Consider the following 21,648-nt stretch of genomic DNA (forward strand, 5'->3'; position numbering starts at 1 on the left):
TTTGCAGTAGTGACAGACCCGGTGCTAAGAAGCACAGCCAAGGGATGCGCCAGGAGTCTAGAGATGATACGCATCAAACGCTCAAAGAGATCGACAAGGTTGACACCGACCCGATTGCGCACGCTATTGAGACTGCGGTCAATGAATAAGAGCCTAGCACAGACAATTTTCTTGCAACCACCACAAACATCAGTGGCGATACACACGGAAGCCTCCCTGAAAGAACAGGGAGGCCATCCGATGAAAGGAAAGGGCAAGAAATTGATAATTCCAGTTCAAAAACTTTCACATCAACATCTTGGAGCCTATGACAGTCCTCCTGACATTGAGGACACTATTCCCTCGCAGAACAGTCCAAATCAGATTGGTTTTCAACAATGAGGTGATAGTAATATGTCTAATCGATAAAGCTCAAGTTCACCTCACATCAACCATGTGATGTTAGCCATCCTCCGCCTGGCAAGGAAGAGTAGTTGGCATTATCAAGAAGTTCATCTTCAAGGGTTCCGCGATGTGACGGCGGATGCTCTATCCAGGCAAAAGCCGATAGAGACAGAATGGTCCCTACACGCAGACTCATTCTCTTTTATTCTCGATAAATGTTCCGGAACTGCAGATCGACCTCTTCGTAACAAGCAACAACAAGAACTAGTAGCTCCTTACGAGAACCTGAAGCAGAATCGATAGACGTCATGTCTTTCGACTGGAACGGAAGGAATCAATGTATCTGCTTCCACCAACCAATTTCCTGCTAAAAGTCCTCGGCAAGCTAGTATCCTGCAAAGGGACAGCTCCTGTAGTGGCCCCCAAATGGCCCCAAAACAATAGATTTCCTCTAATCCTAGAATTGAAACTGTAGCTGCTCCCTCTGCCGTACCCAGCTTTATCAAAACTGGTGCAGAAGTTGGCTGTTACATTTCATCCCCGAGAACCAACAGCCTGCACTTCAGGATTTTTTCGCCCTAACAGCAAACAAAAGTTCGGGATCTCGAATAATGTGACCAACTTCATTGTAGAGTACAAGTCAAGTCCAACTAGGAGACAATGTGAATTGTCTTGGAAGAAAGGGCCACCCCTTGTGAAAACAAGGGGACCAATAGAAATTTCAACAGGTTTCTGTCTCTCTTTCTTCTTTCACCTAATGAACGAGGCCTGACTTCCACTACGATAACCACGTGTAAGTCGGACTTAACTAGGTCTCTTCTATACGCCTTGGAGACGAAAGTGTTATGTATTATTGTAATAATGTACTATATTATTTCAAGTGTTGCAGGTATTGCGCAACATTGCATCATATTGCATGAATAAGACATGTTATGCTTTGTACATAAGAGTAATGATTTGTTTTGGTATTAGGATTCAACCATTTGTTGGTTACCTCAAAGATAGGATGTGATTCTTTATGATTTTGTACTGGAGTAGGATTTAAGTCTTTTCAGAGCGATGCTCTTTTGTTTAGCAATGTTTTGGTTTGTCAGATTGTGTAAGACGCTCCACATACACTTGGGAGTCAGCTGTCACAGAGCAAACAGAGCAATGTAGTCATTTATACATTAAATGTATATTTTAAGAATACCAACGTCTTATTACCCATCAAGCCAAAACTGACGACTAGAGATGGGATCAGCTGAGAAATAATTACTAACAATTGTTCATCTATGTTCCAGGTAATTATTATGGTTAATAGAACTTCCTACCAAAGTACCATATCCCAAACTGACGACTAGAGATAGGATCAGCTGAGAAATAATTACTAACAATTGTTCATCTATGTTCCAGGTAATTATTATGGTTAATAGAACTTCCTACCAAAGTACCATATCCCAAACTGGCGACGTTCAGGACGACGGACAAGCAGGGAGAAACATTGGACCCTATGTACAAGGACGGCCAGCACAAGAGAAGTTCCATTTTTACATCAGGGGACAAGAGTAAAATCGCCCAATGAAGATTTTACCAGCAGCAGAACAGGAATTTCATAAAATAAACAGCTAGGGGTGAAATTTAAAGTTGGGTAGGTAGGAAGTACACTTGTGACTGCAGAACAGTAGCTTAACTTACCATAGTTATTAAGGTAAGCAATCAAAATGCCTTTTAACATAGAACACCCACAAGGTTTCAGCATCACTGCTGAGCCCAATTCTGTTGCAACATGATGGCAACAGTGGTGTGAGGAATTTAAGATTTATTTAGAAGCATTAGGGAACATGAAGGATGCCCAAAAGAAGGCATTATTACTTCATACAGCAGGTAGAGAAGTTCGGGAAGTGTTTAAGACTTTGCAGCCTACAGATGACACAAGTGAAGCTGCAATTAAGGCTCTTACCACATATTTTGCTCCTCAGGTCAATAAATTTTTTGAAAGATACCAGTTTTCAGCGCAAGCTTATCAGAAAGAAAATGAAAGTTTAGATGCATTTGTGACTAGACTAAAGAATTTAGCCGTTTCATGTGAATTTCTAGAGTTAGAAAATGTTATCATAGATCAAGTAATTGCACATTGCACATCAGAAGAGCTAAGAAAGAAATTATTGCAAGATAAAGATTTAACATTAGAAAAGGTATTGATAACAGGCAGAGCTTTAGAAACATCAAATAGGCAAAGTAACATAATAGGTAGTTCTACAAGCAATAGAATGGAAAATTCTAAAATTAATACAGTAGGTTCTAAGTGGAAAACCAATGAGAATCAGAGAAGGAATATGTCAAAGCCTGGTCATAGAAAAGTGCCTAACACTAATGTTCATAAATATCAGAATCAGGCTTATACACAGAAACAACAGGAAAAACCCAAGTGTTTTAGGTGTGGTAAAACTGATCATCTTGCATACGAAGCAAAGAAATGCCCTGCTACTGGACAAACATGCCAGAATTGCAGAAAGTTGGGTCATTTTGCAACTGCTTGTAGATTCCCTAAACAGTACGCAAAGAAAATAAATGCTACAGTTGATACTATGGGTCAAGAGAATAATGCGGAAAATGTTCATGATAATCAGGTTAGTTCAGAAACTGATTTTGCGTTTCGCATAAATTCAGTCAACAAAGGTGCAAAGAAACATATCATGGTAGAAGTAATCATAAATGGTAAACCAATTTTGATGCAAGTTGACACAGCAGCCGATGTATCAATTATGTCTGAGAAAATGGCTAAAAGCATTCCTAATTTGTTATTAGAAGGTACAAATAGAGTTTTGAAAAGTTATAATGGTTTTGATATTCAGGTAATAGGTGCTTCAGACGTAGAAGTACAGTACAAAGAACAGAAATTAGAGAGAATGCCATTAACAGTAGTAAAAGGTAATGGACAAACTTTGCTAGGTTTAGATTGGCTACAGTATTTGAAGTTAGATTGGCCTAGTATTTTGAAGGTTGCAGGTAGACAAGATGAAAACAAAAATGAAATATCTATGGATAATATCATATCAGAGTTTCAAGACGTATTTGAAGATAAAATAGGTACAGTAAAGAATGCAAAGGCAATTTTAGTTTTGAAACCTGACAGTTCTCCTAGATTTTTTGCTCCGAGACCAGTACCGTATGCATTGAAAAATGCAGTTGAAACAGAAATCAGGAGATTAGAAAATGAAGGTTCCTGGGAAAAGGTTACATATTCAGATTGGGCTACACCATTAGTTCCTATTGTGAAGGAAAGTGGACAGGTTATGTTATGTGGAGATTACAAAGTAACGTTGAATCCACAACTGCAAGTAGCTCAACATCCATTACCACATCCGAAAGACATGTTTGCAACTATGTCAGGATGCAGTGTTTTTTCTAAATTAGATTTAAGTCAAGCATTTCAACAGCTTCCCATGGATAAAACTTCACAAGAATTATGTACAGTAAATACATCCTTAGGTTTGTTTAGGCCAAAGAGATTACCTTATGGAGTTGCAAGTAGTCCAGCTATATGGCAACAAACTATGGATAAGATTTTTTCAGGAATGCAAGGAGTATTCATTTTTATAGATGATATTTTAATTGCGGGTAAAGACACAAGAGAACATAGAGAAAGATTGCGAACAGTTCTGAAGAAGTTGAAGGAACATAATATTAGAGTAAATAAGAACAAATGTATTTTAGAAGTTGATTCAGTGGAATACTTAGGTTTTGTAATAAATGGCAAGGGTATTCACAAAACGAAAGAGAAGATTAAAGCTGTACAATCAACAAAAGTGCCAGAAAATGTTAAGGAATTACAATCATTTCTAGGTTTAGTAACATTTTATGGGAATTTCATTCAGAATTTGTCTACAATTGCACATCCATTGTATACTCTGTTGAATAAGGGTGTAGAATGGAAGTGGAGAAAAGAGTGTCAGGAATCTTTTGAAAGAATCAAGGAGGAAATAACATCACCTACATTCTTAGTACATTATCAAATGGATTTACCAGTTAAATTAGTATGTGATGCATCAAACATAGGTTTAGGTGCAGTATTATCTCATGTTATGCCAGATGGAACAGAAAAACCAATTGCATTCACTTCTAGAGTATTGAACAAGGCAGAAAGGAATTACTCTCAAATAGAAAAGGAAGGTTTAGCATTAGTTTAGGGAGTTAAAAAATTCCATATGTAACTTTATGGTAGGAAAAAGTTCACACTTGTTACAGATCATAAACCTTTATTAGCAATATTGGGTCCAAAAGCAAGTTTACCTATGTTGTTAGCTGCAAGACTACAACATTGGGCAGTTACATTAGCAGCGTACCACTATGATATAGAATACCGTCCAACATCAAATATGGGTAATGCAGATGCTTTATCCAGATTACCCGTAGACAAAGCTCCAGAGGAGTATGATGACAGTGTTCTGTTAATTTCTGTATATGATGTACCAATAACTGCAAAAGATGTAGCACACAGTACCAAGCAAGACCCAGTACTTAGTAAGGTTTTGGAGAGTTTAATGACAGGTAGGGACTTATGTGGAAAAGAGGAAAATTGTAAACCGTATAAGGATATATGGTATGAACTGAGTGTAACACAAGGAATAGTGATGAGAGGTTCCAAGGTAGTTATTCCTAATTCACTGAGAAATAAGGTTTTGTCTGAAATACATGCTGATCACCAAGGTATTGTAAGATCAAAGTCAATTGCGAGAACTTTTGTATGGTGGCCAGGTGTAGATAAAGATGTGGAATGTTATATAAAGAATTGTATGAATTGTGTTATACAACAGAACAATCCTCAATTTGCTAGAATGCACCCGTGGGAGTTACCCTGGTATCCATGGCAAAGAGTGTATATAGATTTTGCAAGTCCTTTTTTGAATTATTTGTTTTTGATAGTAGTAGATGCTTACAGTAAGTGGCCAGAAATTATCCCAATGAAGACAACAACGTCTTACGCCACAATAAAAGAGTTAATGCAACATTTTTCAACGCATGGTATTCCAGAAAGAATTGTTACAGATAATGGTCCACAGTTTACCTCACAAGAGTTTAAAGAATTTTGTAATGTCAATGGTATAAAGCATACATTTTCAGCTACATATCATCCATCTACTAATGGAGAGGCTGAAAGATCTGTCCAAACGTTTAAGCACAATATGAAGTGTAGAAAAGCAAATTCAGGTAATATATTTTTGCATGTGTCAAAATTTTTATTGTCTTATAGAACAACGCCGCACAGCACAACAGGCGTGGCACCCTCAAATTTGTTGATGGGGAGGAGGATAAGGTGTAAGTTAGATTTGTTGTATCCAAGTTTGCAAAGTGATTTAGAAGATAAAGGGTATAAACAAGTAGCAAAGCTTCCTAATGTAAGACATTTTTTACCTTTGTCTGATGTCATGGTAAGATCGTACAACACTCCAGAGAAGTGGGTACCAGGAGAGATTGTAAGAGAGATAGGAAATTTACATTATGATGTTCGTGTTGGTGATAATGTTGTAAAACGTCATGCTGATCAATTACAGCCGTTAAACAGAAAGACAGTAGAGCATGTGAATGTTAGAGATGAGAAACTTAAAGAAGTAGTTAGATCAAATGAGTCAAATATTAACCAAGATGGTCCAACATCCAATGTAGATTCAGAACCAATTCATGTACCAGTACAAGATGAGGTTAAAGTGCTTCCTAATAGGATGAACAGAGGAAAGCCCCCTGAGAGATTAGATTTATGAATGTTTTTACAATGTCAAGTTAAGGGGGAGGAGACTGTTATGTATTATTGTAATAATGTACTATATTATTTCAAGTGTTGCAGGTATTGCGCAACATTGCATCATATTGCATGAATAAGACATGTTATGCTTTGTACATAAGAGTAATGATTTGTTTTGGTATTAGGATTCAACCATTTGTTGGTTACCTCAAAGATAGGATGTGATTCTTTATGATTTTGTACTGGAGTAGGATTTAAGTCTTTTCAGAGCGATGCTCTTTTGTTTAGCAATGTTTTGGTTTGTCAGATTGTGTAAGACGCTCCACATACACTTGGGAGTCAGCTGTCACAGAGCAAACAGAGCAATGTAGTCATTTATACATTAAATGTATATTTTAAGAATACCAACGTCTTATTACCCATCAAGCCAAAACTGACGACTAGAGATGGGATCAGCTGAGAAATAATTACTAACAATTGTTCATCTATGTTCCAGGTAATTATTATGGTTAATAGAACTTCCTACCAAAGTACCATATCCCAAAGAAAGACATAAGCGAAACCTTTTTTAAGGTAGCAAAGCATACACTAGACCAAAGCCAACAACCCCTCTAAAGCCCATTACATGGCCGTTGGTCAAAGTGTTACACTATGCTTCGAACCTAAACAATGAGGATTGTACTCTAAAGGAGCTCATACAGAAAGTCAATTTTCTGTTCGCAATAACTTCAGGGGCTAGAGTTAATGGATATAGGCCATATTCAGTTCACAGAAGATGGAAAACTGCATCCTTTCACGATACGACTTTTCTCGCCAAAACGGGCTACCCACTAAAAGGTGGGATCCTTGGAGAATCTGCCCACTGAAGGAAAATGTCTCCCTATGCCCATTAGGATGTCTTAAGGTCTATCTTCGTAGAACTTCAGACTTCAAGGAAGGACAGCTCTTCCGAGGTGATACCTCAGGATGAAAAATCTATCCCTGAAATAACTGAGAGCAATGCTCAACTACTTATTCGCAGAGCAGATCCTGACAGCTTACCCGCAGTTCATGATCCTAAGAAAATTGCTTCTTCACGAAACTTCTTCCAACACTAATCTAAGCAAGTACATAAGATAAGACATGTTGTGGTGGCGGCGGGTAGTTCTAAAGTACTCGTCGTATAAGCCTGCGACGAACATTGAACTGCTGTGGGACTTTCCAGTGCATCGGGTGCATGGGTACATTTACCCTCGAGTGCAAATCACAACTATGATTAACACACTGTTCTACATAGGTGCATATCTAACTGATAACACCAGTGCCGAATGAACGTTGCGTCACGATGTTCATGCATTTCCAAAATCTCTATAAGTCAGTCAGATTTGGTTTCACATCTCGACTGAGTGGCATCATTTCAATGAAATTACATATTTTCCCAAAAGGAGAAAATATGGACCCTGATGTGTTTTCAATGCTGGATGAGATTCATACCTGATTGTAACTACAATTGATAATTTAGCTACAGGGTAAAATACTGAACGTATTTGCGTCTTATTGCTGCTATCTCAGTAACAGACAAATAAAGTATACTAGAGTTTTAATTAAGCCCTAGAAGTGCCCAACTTGAAATCAGAGTACATATTTCCAAGGGATAAAGGGTAATCTCTAAGATTTACCGTCCATCCCTATGGAGATACAAACTTTGAATCCTTATAGTCGAAGTCGACACTTTCCCTGCAGGGGGCAGGAAGCCCTAAGCTAGTTCCAAGCTTAGTGGATATGACAAATAACAGTAATGTCATATATAAAGGTCTAGGAGACCATATAAGGAACTCATTCAAAGTAAAGGCACTTATACAAACCCACAGATATAGTACTTTCAAGTAGTTTTCTGGTAAACTTCCATCAGGACGACATGGCTGAGCCCAAAAAACCGATTTTGAGAGAAGCAAAAAATCTTTTTTTTGGGTGAGATGGCCATGTCATCCTGATGGACCCTCCCTCCTTTCTGAAAAGGAGTATGTATACATATATATAAAAAGAGCCCCACCTGAAATTACTCTATCTGTGGCTATCCATGCTTAATTGCAGCAAAGAATAGTTCGCCGGGGTGGTACTGGGATGGAATCCACCGGGTAACCTTGATAACAGCTCCACTTCAATTTTGCCACTCTTCCTCCTCAAAGCGAAAACTCTATTTGGGGTAAAGATTGCTATGTGCTGTATCAAGAAATACGTCCCCTGATATTATGCGATATCCTTAAGAGTTATATTGAGGATACTCATGCTGAGAGTAAGAATTCTGGAGACCTGTGGTTAATTCTCTGGGAGTATCACTGTAGCCAGATATCCCTTAGAAAGCTGCCTAAAAGAACCTTCCATCAGGACTACATGGCCATCTCACCCAAAAATAGATTTTTCGCTTTGCTCAAAATCCATTTTATGTTTCCCTTTCTTGCATCATGCAAGGCATATTTCTCAATTAAACATCATTTAATTTTGGTATAACTACTTAAACTGTCTTGTGGCCAACACATTACCTCCATTGCCGGAGCATTTTTCAGGAATCTAATTACTTGAATAGCTTTTTCTCTTTCCGACCATACAAATGTAGCTACTTCAAAGGTTCTTGAAAACACTTCAATTGATTGAAACCCTTCGTTAGGCTGTTGATCAACAAAAGGCCTAACACTTGCCTGGAGTTCTGGAAACCTTTGAACTACAATTTGCGTATCTTCACTCGGCTGTGCATGTGTACTTTGACTTGTGTGCGTTTTGACTTCGTTCATGTACTTTGGATATGCTGTGGATGCGCGCCACTCCTGTTTACGTTCCACCAAGAATCTGTTCATTAACTGTTGTAAGTTATGTAACTTATTTTTCAATTCTTGAGTTCTATATTCTTAATCGGGAATGCTTTAACCCACTGCTCCTTCGTTCTCATCTCCTGCAGCAGCAGCGTCTGCTATGTTGGTCCTTGTGTATCTAGACATCTTGAACTTTTATTTTTCTGGCTTTTTACACCTGACACCAATATGTCCCATGGAGACGGATAATGAGACGTCGGAATATGGGTTTTCTTCATTTCTTATAAAAGGTTTGTAAGTGCACCGTACACAAGTACTCTCTCTGGTGAAGGACTTGTCAACTCGAGTGCCCAAAGGCAACTAAACTCCATTAGATACCAAAATGCAATCTTGCTACAATAATATGCTGCGTCATAGGTTTTTGTGGAGTACTCTTGTTAAAGAGTTCATTTACCTTGATGTACAACACACATCTTCATACATGAATTAGGACATATATATATATATATATATATATATATATATATATATATATATATATATATATATATATATATATATATATGGATAAATATCAACACAACATCGTGTTTAAATAGAAATAAATTTCTACCTCATACTTGGGATCGAACGCTAGCCCCTTCTAATGAAAGGCCAGGTCGAAACCAACCATGCCTCTCGTGGCATGGTTGGTTTCGACCTGGCCTTTCATTAGAAGGGGCTAGCGTTCGATCCCAAGTATGAGGTAGAAATTTATTTATATATATAACGGATTTTGAGCGAAGCGAAAAATCTATTTTTGGGTGAGATGGCCATGTCGTCCTGATGGAAGTTCCTATAGGGTAGCTTCCTAGGGTATATTACAACTACGGCGATATTCCCAGAGAATTTACCTTAAGGTACCAGAATTCTAACTCCTGGAGCGAGTATCCCTCGTGAAAGGGATATCGCGACATATCAGAGGACGTATTCTAGACACGTCACATGGCAATCTACATCCTGGACAGAGATTTCGTCTCTTAGGAGGTGATTGACGAGATACGAATTCGGGAAAGAAAAAGGGGGAGCCGCTCCCAAGGCTTCCCTATCCCCCGATTCGTATGCGTGCCTGGCGCCAATCCTGGCGCCATCTGTATTCCTTGTAGCGTACACGAGGTGCTACAGATACTGTATGTAGGGAGGGGTCCTACAGCCCTTTCTTAGAAAGGCAAGGGCGGGTCCATCAGGACGACATGGCCATCTCACCCAAAAATAGATTTTTCGCTTCGCTCAAAATCCGTTTTTTGGGCTCAAGCCATGTCGTCCTGATGGAAGTGTACCAGAGCATTACTGTATCTGTGGATTCTCAGAACGTGCCGTACTCCCCGGAGGTAATTTTTTCCCGGTCGACTAGACCTAGAGACCTAAGATGTTACCGTTATACATCTTTTCAACTAACTATAAACTATGTTAGAGCTTCCTGCCCCCTACAGGGAAGAGTCCTACTAGACTCTGGAAAAGTCTCGAAGAGTACATATATCTATGTATGAATACCAGGCAAGCTAATATAGTGGTCTCGCCCTATATTAAGTAAAGCATAGTTTGTAAAGGACCACTGCGTCAATATGAAATATCGACCAGTTTTCCGCACAATACTTGTATTGGACAAAGGTTTTATATCCGCATAGGATGAAAACCAATGCAACATGGCTTGCATAAAGGAACAATTCTATTAGAATTATCCCAGATAAGGTACATAGAATGAATGCTCAATTATACCAATAAACTGACACAGGTGAAGGAGACGCAAGGTTCTCAAGAACCAGATTATTGACATGCAATAAATAGACAGGTTAACCACAATTATATATATATATATATATATATATATATATATATATATATATATATATATATATATATATATATATATAAGAAGAGGATAACCCAAAACTTTAAGCATAAGTATGATAGTAAACAGAGCTTGTTTGTCTGAAAGAAAAAACATTAGATGCCACTTTTAAGATACCGAGGTATCAAAGTCATAAAAGCCTGTATTACAAATCAGTGACATTAGCGTTAGAAACGCTCGGCACACATGTCTGCACTTATGCTAGGTTCACCTTCGGAAAATGGAACAGTCTGGATGGGCAACACAGTGCCCTCACTTAGTTTGTAGTACAGTATGTAACTACACACTCACCCTGGAATTAATTGTCCCAATTAAGACCACTGTTCCTTGCAGAGTTAAACATTAGGGTTAACACCGCGACCCACTGCTACCACAGATCTCTTTTAGTTCCTCTACTTGCTTCGCATAGTGGCGAAAGAACACTCTGGAAGACTTCCAGCCAGTGTATGAACGGAGACGTTCAAAATCCATACAATTAAAGAAATTTAAGAATGAGGCAACTTTCCTCGGATCGTGACCTGCGGGTGTATTGTCAGGATCCGCTCTGCGAATAAAATATGTGATTTTCACTCTGAGTTGATTCAGAGATAAATTTGAGCCTGATGTTTCTCCCCTGAATAGTTGACCACCCTTGAAGTCTGAAGTTCTATGAAGATAGACCTTTAGGCATTCTACTGGACATAGAGATGCATCTTCTTTCAGAGGGCAGATTCTCCAGGGACCCCACCTGTTGGTGGGTAACTCATTCTTGGCGAGAAACGTAGGATCCGGAAACAGGTTCAGTTCTTCCCCATCCAGGAACTGAACACGACCTGCCTCTATCGAGAGGCTACAATCTCACTAACCCTGGCCCCGGACGCGAGTGCAAAATAGAAAAATAACTTTTTGTGTCAAATCCTTTAACGCACACTCTTCATTGCTCAACAGAGAAGCGAAATGAAGAACTTGTCTAAAGACCATGAAATGGGCTTTGGAGGTGCTGAAGGTCTGAGCCTAGCACAGGCTTTCGGGACTTTATTAAAGATCTCGTTACCTAGGTCGACCTGGAAGGCATATAGAATGGGTCTTGTCAAAGCAGACTTACACGCTGAAATCGTGTTCGCTGCCAACCCTTGACCATGGAGGTGGGGAAAAAAGATAAGCAGAAGTCTGTCAAGATCTCCTGCGGAATCTTCGCCTTGACAAAAGGCCACCCATTTTCTCCAAGATGACTCATATTGCCTTCTAGTAGATTTGCATTTATATTCCTCAAGGAAGTCTATACTGGCTTTCGAAATCCCGAAACGCTTTCTCACCGCTAGGAAGAGAAAATCATGAACTGCAGGGTCCGGGTTTTCTGTAATGAAGCGCAGACAGTTGACTTCTGGACTCGCTGGGTCAGAACTGGATCTGGTAGTGGTACAAACTTCAGCTACAGTTCCAATGCCAGGAGGAACCACACGCTGTTCGGCCACTTGTGGGCCACTATTGCCGCTACCCTTTGAAGGATCTCAGTTTGTTGAGGACCCTCAACAGAAGGTTGTGAGGAGGGAACAGATAAATCTTGGACCATCTGTTCCAGTCGAGGGACATCACGTCCACTGCTTCCGCTAAGGGGTCCTCGTACGGGGCACGTACAGGGGCAACTTCTTGTTGTCTTTCGTCGCAAAGAGGTCTATCTGCAGTTCTGGGACTGATTCAGAATGAAGGAGAATGATCCTGCGTCTAAGGACCATTCCGACTCTATCGGTGTGAACCTGGATAGAGCGTCCGCTGTCACATTGCGGACTCCTTGAAGGTGAACTGCCGACAGGTACCACTTCTTCTTTTCCGCCAATCGGAAGACGGCCAACATCACCTGGTTGAGAGGTGGTGACCTCGATCCTTGTCGATTCAAGTATCTCACAACTACCTCGCTGTCTATTACCACTTTATGTGGAACGAATGACGCGGGGAGACTTTCTTTAAGGTAAGGAGCACTGCCCTAGCTTCTAGAAAGTTTTATGAGAAAGGTCTTGAAAAGCCTGGACCAAGTCCCCTGGACTTTTTTCCTGATGAGAGGGACCTCCCCATCCCTCCTTCGAGGCGTCTGAGTGAATCGTCACCGACGGGGGAGGTGGCTGAAGAAGAACCTGACTTCTTTAGATGTCTGGCTTGGGACCAAGGCCTGAGAAGAGTACTTAGCCGAAGCGGCTGGTCTTCTCAGATCTCTTCACGCGTTTGATGCATAACTTCTCCAAACTCCGATTGCATCCTTTAGCTGTGCTCTTAGCACTGGGTCTGTCACCGAAGCAAACTGGAGAGAGCGCAGTACTCTCTCCTGCTCGTGTCTTGATATCCTTTCGGAATCTTGAAGTCTCTTGACAGAACCCGCTATCTCCTTCCTTTTCTTCGCCGGGGTGGAGAAACGGTGTGACAAAAGGTCCCAGTGGATCTTAGCCACTGGAACTTTTGAGATGGAGAAAGTCGAGACTTTTTCTGTTGATCTTGAAGCCTAGGTACTCTAGGAACTGGATCACTTGACTGGAAGCTTGCAAGCATTCTGTCTCGGATGCTGCCCACACCAACCAGTCGTCCAGGTAGGCTACTACCTGAATTCCCTTTAGGCGAAATTGTTTGAGAGCTACGCTCGCAAGCTTCGTAAAAATCCTTGGGGCTATGTTTAGCCCGAATGGCATGGCTCCGAAGGCGTATAGTCTTCGTTTTAGCCTGAACCCTAGGTAGGGGGAGAGTCGATGGCTAATTGGAATGTGCCAGTAGGCGTCTGACAAGTCTATAGAGACGGAATATGCCCTCTTGGGCAGTAAGGTCCTTATGTGTTGCAGTGTTAGCATTTTGAATTTGCAATTCACTATGAACTTGTTAAGTGGCGACAAGTCCAGAATGACTCTGAGCTTTTCCGAGTCTTTCTTGGGAACACAAAACAGCCTCCCTTAGAAATTGATGGGCTTCACCCTTTTTCTCCAACCGTTCTTGAACGTACTCCTCCATAACGGGGGTGGAGTGTTGGAAAAACCGAAGGTACGGGGGTGGAGTGCTGTACCAGCTCCCGCCCAGTCCATTCTTGAGTAGGCTGTGGGCCCAGGGATCGAAGGTCCACCGATCCCGAAATTTCAGAAGTCTCCCTCCTACCGGTATCACCTCACTTGGACTGCCGTCCTGAGGTCTTGCCTTCCTGACCACGACCACCCCTGAATCCCCTTCCCCTTGAGGGGCGTCTAGACGAGCCTCTGGCTGCTCCTCTAGGCTTTGCTCGAAAGGAAGTAGACTGCCCTTCGAACGCTGGGGTGAATGCCGTGGACTGTGTCGACACGGCCTGGGGTACCCACTGAAAGGTGGTCGGGGTTTGTGCCACGATCTGGGGCACTGGGGGCAATGGCAATTGCAGTTGCTGTTGCTGTCTAAGAGGCTTGGCTGGCCGAGACGGTAGCCTAGTCCTCATAGTCTTCCTCTTTGGTTGAGGACCCTCATCCGGGGAAGACTTTCTTTTGATAGCCAGGCCCCACTTCTGGAGAAGGTTTCTATTCTCCAAGGCGGCTTTATCAACAACTTCTTTGACCAAGTCGGTAGGGAAAAAGGTCTTTTCCACAAATGTTGGAGGAGATTAGTTTCTTTAGCTCGTGCCTCACCGTAGCCGAGGTAAACACGAACTCCCTACAAGCTCTCCTTGCCTTGACGAAGCCATAAAGGTCCTTCATCACTGTGGCCAGATGAGGCTTGGCCACTACCATGAACATTTCATGGACCTTGGGGTCACTTGCCATCGTCTCGAGAGTAGTCTGAAGAGACATTGAGGCAGTCAGTCTTTCTTTTGTATTGAACTCACTTCGCAAAAGAAAGTCAGACAGCTTAGGGAGGTCCTTGCCGAACTGACGTCCGGCAATATCAGCCTCCAACTTTCCCACTGAGAACGTAAGATGGACGTCCTTCCAGTCTTTGTGGTCCATAGGCAGGGCCAGCGACAAGGGTTTACACTCCTCTAGGGAGGGGCAAGACTTGCCGGCCTCGATTGCTTTTAGTACAGCCAGAAACCCTTTCTGTAAAAGGGGGAAGGCTCTAGTAGGCGAGGACACAAAGGAAGGGAGCTTCCTATTCAATGCAGCTACCTTTGAGTTAGAGAAGCCCCTCTCTTTCATCGAGGATGAAAGTAGAGCTTGAGCCTTAGCATGGTCCATCACTATGACCTCCTTCGGCTCTGTCTCCTCCTTTGAAGCTGGTTCCTTCCTCAGCCGGACATAACAGTCCGGATATGATGCCTTGCTGGGCCAGAATTCCACCCTCTAGGGGATCTGAGCCCAGCTTATCCGAGATGACGATCTTTCCAGTCGTCATCGGCATGTGCTCAGCATACCTCCATGGGTTAGCATCTGAGCACAAGGGAAGGTCTTTCACATTGAGCTTTTTCTGGGGCCCATGTGATTCTGCAAGGCACTGCATTCGCAGTTCCATTGCAGCCGCCTTCTCCTGATTCTCCTTCTGCATTTGTTGGATCATTCCAACAATAGAAGAGAGGGCCTGTCCCAGCTCTACTGGGAGACCGGCCGATGTAGAGGGGCTTGAACTTCATCCTGGGCTTCTGCCAGGAGGTCTTCCTCCTGACACCCGTCCACATCAGACATCCTGTCATTTAGCTGGATGTCTTGCATCGCGACCGCGACTTCAGCATCCACCTGGATCTGAACTTAGGGGATCTCCTCTTGAGGCTGGGGAATCACTGCATCAGCTGATGCCTTAGGGAAAAGATACGCCCTCATCTTCTCACTTGGAAGATAAGGGCCAGAAGTGTTCTTTTGGAAGCCCCTTACCCAGGTACGAAGCTTCTTCCTAGCTATTTAAATGTCTCATTAATCAGGTTAGTGCACACAGTACATACCTGAGGGTCCCAATACCGGAGATCATCCTTGGAGACAGCGTATGCTGCGTGTCTCCTACAAAACTCATGTCCGCAGAGGTTCTTGCTGCTGACATTGCAGAAAGCACTTCCCCACTTCGGAGTGTCCTTCTGTAAAGAGAAGAAATTTCCATGAGTATCAAGTGAACTATGTATCACTGGATATGCATAGTATAGCATAACAATTCAGAAAGGAAAGACACACACTTGTGTTTCCCTCACAACCCATTGTTGCAGCCTTCCAGATAATAAAATCAAAAATGGTTTATCTCTTCTAGAGTAACCAATGCAAGGTTTCCAGAGGAAACAGGTGGAGGTCACACCTAAGCAATGATTTTAAAATCCTGGATAATAGACAGGGAAGAACTCAGCTTCCTATCTGAGGGCAACAGCAAAGGGATGTGCAAGAAAACACAATAGTGTTAGAAGATACAGTGCTGTACCAAAACCTTTACTATAGTTTTCTTCTTACTGTATATGCTATACAGAAGAATACTAGTACAGTATAGGGGGATGTGTGCCGGCCTGCCTTTGCCGGCCGGCACACACCACAACTAGCTTTAAAGTATACTACTTAACAGCTATAGGGCGGCAGCACTCTGGTTCAAATGCCTGTGCCGGTCGGCAGCAACTGCCGGCCGGTAACAGCCAGTGTTGGCCGGCAATGGCTGCCGGCCAGCAACTACACAAGGTAGTACCCAGCTGCCGGCCACACTCTTGGTGACCGGCAGACAAGGACTGACATAAGCCGGCCGGCAAAGGTACAAGACCGATGCCAGCCGGCAGCAAAAGAACCAGAGGACTACACCTGCCCGGCTGCCGGCCCCATAGGCCGGCAGCCGGCCTCATAGGCCGGCAGCCGGGACAGGTACAGCACTAGAAGAAAAATAGAATGGATGCCGGGATAAGAGTGTACACAACCTCCAAGCCCGGCAACCGAAAGAGTGCATATAAGGAAGGGGAGAAACTAATTCAGGCTTCCTTGACCAATGCCGTCTGGCTCTGCCGGCAGGCATGGATGAGGGACCAAGAGAGGTCCGGGCAGCACTCGAAAACATAAGACCCTTGCCGGCCAGCAGCTCTGCCGGCCGGCAATGGGCTGAGTCAATTCTACATCCCAACCTATACTAGGTCCAGAAGTAGAACGACGTACAGTACAGTAAGACCCCTGCCGGCCAGCTCTGCCGGCCGGCAAGGTACAGTACAGTAATGGCTAGGCCATTACGGAGATAGAGGGGGAAGGGACAAGAGGGTCCTGCCAACCTTGCTTTAGTGACAGATCACCCGCAGCCAAGAAACTTATCTTAGCCTAAGGGAGATCTAAGGGGAAAGGCCAGCAATACTTGCCAGCTTCCAGAGCACCAAAGCAAGGAAGGCGTTGCTACTTCCAAGGGAAGAACTTATCCTCCCCCGAGAACAGCAACAGGACTAGTCTGGTAGATCACAAAAGAAGGAATCATAACTACAGAAACCTTCGGTAGTGACCTAAGGGAGCTAAGCTCCCTTTGTATGTGTTAGGTCAGCGAGGGGGACTCTGCCCCAAGCCAGACAACACAGACTCAGACTAAAAACTCTGTTGTTCTGTCCCTCTTGAACCATAACTACAGGAACAGGAAGGTACAGTAACACCCTAGTATAGTTTTATCGAAAATAAATTCGGAAAAAACCACTTAGGGATAAGCCCAAGGCTTAAACAGAGGGAAAGGGATTGCATACCTTCTCCGAAGAAAAGAAAGCAACCGGGGAGTATGATAAAGTATACTAAGGCTCCATAAGCAATTAGCCTAGGCACCAAGAGAATCGATTACCTAATTCACCGAAACTCACACGTATACAATCTTGGAAATATTCCACACAGTCTAAAATGTATAAAATATAGCCTAAAGCTTCAATAAAATTTTAATTACACTCGGAAAAACCAAAATCATGCATGAAGTACTAGGACCAAACGACTAGGCTACATGGCCTAGCGTAGGCCAGAATGGCGAATACTTCGCCAAATAATACTAAGCACGAAAGGAAATCCTATGTAATGCTAAATAGCTAAAATTTATTAAAGCAAAACAACCAGGAATGTCGCTCTGACTAACTAATTTATACCTAGCGAGCGACAGTGTCCAGGACACCTCTGGTAGGCTACGGCTCTTGTATCAAAGATTAATCCTATTAATCACTCAAACTTTTACCAAGAGCCTACATTTATACATAACAGACACTATACTCAACTTATCAGAGGCCGACGAAGACGAAGAAGCCATGAAAAGTCGAATAAATCCAAGATTTGCGAGAAAAACAGGAAAAAACACCGAGTTGTTAAGCTATGCAAAAAGGAATACAGATGGCGCCAGGATTGGCGCCAGGCACGCATACGAATCGGGGGATAGGGAAGCCTTGGGAGCGGCTCCCCCTTTTTCTTTCCCGAATTCGTATCTCGTCAATCACCTCCTAAGAGACGAAATCTCTGTCCAGGATGTAGATTGCCATGTGACGTGTCTAGAATACGTCCTCTGATATGTCGCGATATCCCTTTCACGAGGGATACTCGCTCCAGGAGTTAGAATTCTGGTACCTTAAGGTAAATTCTCTGGGAATATCGCCGTAGTTGTAATATACCCTAGGAAGCTACCCTATAGGAACTTCCATCAGGACGACATGGCTTGAGCCCAAATATATATATATATATATATATATATATATATATATATATATATATATATATATATATATATATATGTGTGTGTGTGTGTGTGTGTGTGTGTGTGTATACACTATATATAAATATCTATCTTGTCACTGTTATGGTTCCAGATTGTATATACTGAATATCTATTATTGTATTTTTTTCGGTTAATTTTGGGACATTATTAGTTCCATACATTTATAGGCTAAAGACGAGACAAACCACGTTTAACTAACTACCAAGTACTTAACCATATCCAGAAATCATTAAAGGAAATTGTCTTAAATGTTCCTCCACTTCGGGGAATTGGACTATAGAGGGACCACTCGGTGCCTGAGTAGATGTAGCAAGATGGCTTTGTATAATCGTCTTCACTTTATTGTTATCATCATTAGGAGGAACTAAGCAAAACAAGACACATATAGTCAGGGGTAGTGCCATGATCTCTGTACTATGGTCCTCCACTGTGTTCGTGGGATAGAGTTTTCTTGCTTGAGGGTACACTTGGGCTCACCATTCTAGGTTTCTTTATTCACTTACCTTCCTGGACTATTTGTGCTTGTTGGAGCCCTTGGGCTTATAGTATCCTGCTTTTAGTAGGGTTGTAGCTTGGCGAGTAATAATAATAATAATAATAATAATAATAATAATAATAATAATAATAATTCACCGAGAAAGCTTCCACAGAAAAGAATTCCATGCAGATGCAAAAGGATAAAATAAGAATGGACACCGTTCTAGAGACAGAGCGTTTATGACCGAAGAAATGTAGTTATCTGACTTAAATCAGCATTGTTCCAAAGCAATTTACAAATCATGTACATTTCGAATTAAGATCCTTTAAGAATATAACCAAGCTCTATGTCAAACACAATCTAAGTAGCAACAATTATATATTTTTAATGGATAAAGTAGGTGCCAAAATCGTCTAATTTTCCTTGAATCAACCCCTGACTGGTGTATATCGATGTACTCAGTAGCTCCTCTCGATCCGGTACTTATGTTCTTCAAGTATTTTGGTACACTAACCGAAACGGGGGATACTAGAACTCTCATTTAGCCCATCTTTTAGTTGAATAGCGAACAGTTATAACAGAGCAAATATGTTCTTCCTTTATATATCAAGCCAAAGTTATATCTCTCCACCTGGCAAAATTAATTACTTTTCTGCGCACAAAAGGTACGAAAAATGTCTTAAAAATAGCTCCTTAGTAAGAAAATGCACAGGTGCTAGGGGAAGGGAAAACGACATTTCAGCTTTGTTTCACTTCGGAATATTTACTAGAAGAGTAAAATGAAACAAGATTGAGATATTAGACTTCTCATCGTTATACATATATCATAAAATTACTTTGTTGCACCGAAATAGCTTGCAAAATGAAATTATGGGAGAACATGTAGTTGTGTATTATACATATATATATATATATATATATATATATATATATATATATATATATATATATATATATACATACATGTATATATATATATATATATATATATATATATATATATATATATATATATATATATATATATATGTATATATTCATACACACATAAATTATATATGTATATATATATATATATATATATATATATATATATATATATATATATATATATATATATGTATATATTCATACACACATATATTATATATATATATATATATATATATATATATATATATATATATATATATATATATATATATATATATATACATTATCTCCTCCCACGCCTATTGACGCAAAGGGCCTCTGTTAGAATTCGCCAGTTACCTCTACCTTGAGCTCTTAAATCAATACTTCTCCATTTTTTATCTCTTACTTCACGCTACATTGTCCTCAGCCATGTAGACCTGGGACTTCCAACTCTTCTAGGGCCTTGTGGAGCTCATGAGAACGTTTGATGAACTAAGGTTTTTTAGGGAGTGCGAAGAGCATGCCCAAACCATCTCCATCTACTCTTCATCATAACCTCATCCACATATGGCACTCGAGTAATCTCTCTTATAGTTTCATTCCTAATCATGTCCTGCCATTTATTTCCCAATATCCTTCAAAGGGCCTTTTCCTCAAATCTTCTAAATAAATTGGAGACTGTTTCATGATCATACCATGAATCATGTCTATATAGTAACGCCATCTTTACTAAACTAATGTATAGTCTGATTTTTATATGTAATTTCAGGTGATTTGATTTAAAATTATAGTTAACCTATCCATTGTCTAATTTGATTTTTTCATTCATTCATTAAACTCTGCTCTTTATTGGAGATTCTAGTTCATTAATATTTAAATGATTCAACCTCATTAATCCTCTCTCTTTCCAAAAGATATTTCATGTTCCATTGCCTACTCCGTTCTCATCATTTCTGTCTTTCTTTCATTTATCTTGGGCCCAACCTCGTGTGATATTTCATGCATTCAGGTAAGCAAGCATATATACATACATATAGTATACACACACACACACACATATATATATATATATATATATATATATATATATATACGCGCACGCACACACACACACATATATATATATAATATATATATATATATATATATATATGTATATATATACATATATATATATATATATATACATATATATATATGTATATATATATATATATATATATATATATATAACAAATGTGTGTCCATGCATGTCATAAGACATTACCAAGGCAAATCGCTGGAGCATCTTACAATCGCAGTGCTAGTCTTTGCAAGCATAATTTCCAATTCCTTCTCTTCCTTCCCTAGCTTCTTTTGTAAGCTCTAGGACCCAATCCCTTGTTCTTAATGTCCATCTGTCATCCTTATTATATGTCTTGCCCATGTTCATTTCTATTTTTATTTGCATGCTGTTGCAATATCCCCTACTTTGGTTGGCTCTCGTATCTATTTTGCTTTTTTTTCTGTTTCTTAGTGTTATTCCCATTCATTATTCTTTCCAGTTGTCTTGAGTTGTGATTAATTTTTGTTCTAAAATTTTATTTAGGCTCCAGTTCAATACTAATAGGACCAAGTGATTGAATACTTTTTTCTTTTAGAGAAAGCGGCATTTTGATTTTCATAATTTTATTTAGTTCAGGAAAAGCTCTTCATTCTAACGTTTAGTTTCAGTTTCATGTCCTGCAGAAACACTTACTGTCTCTCCTATGTACACATATTCATTAACTATCTCTTTAGATTCGTCCATAACCCTTATTTGTAGTCTGTTCTTTATCATTGAACATTAGTTATACTCATATCCATTTTCAGTCCAATAATTTTGTTTTCTCTATTAAGA

The sequence above is a fragment of the Palaemon carinicauda genome, chromosome 39, assembly GCF_036898095.1.
Source record: "Palaemon carinicauda isolate YSFRI2023 chromosome 39, ASM3689809v2, whole genome shotgun sequence".
NCBI classification, from domain to species: Eukaryota; Metazoa; Arthropoda; class Malacostraca; order Decapoda; family Palaemonidae; genus Palaemon; species Palaemon carinicauda.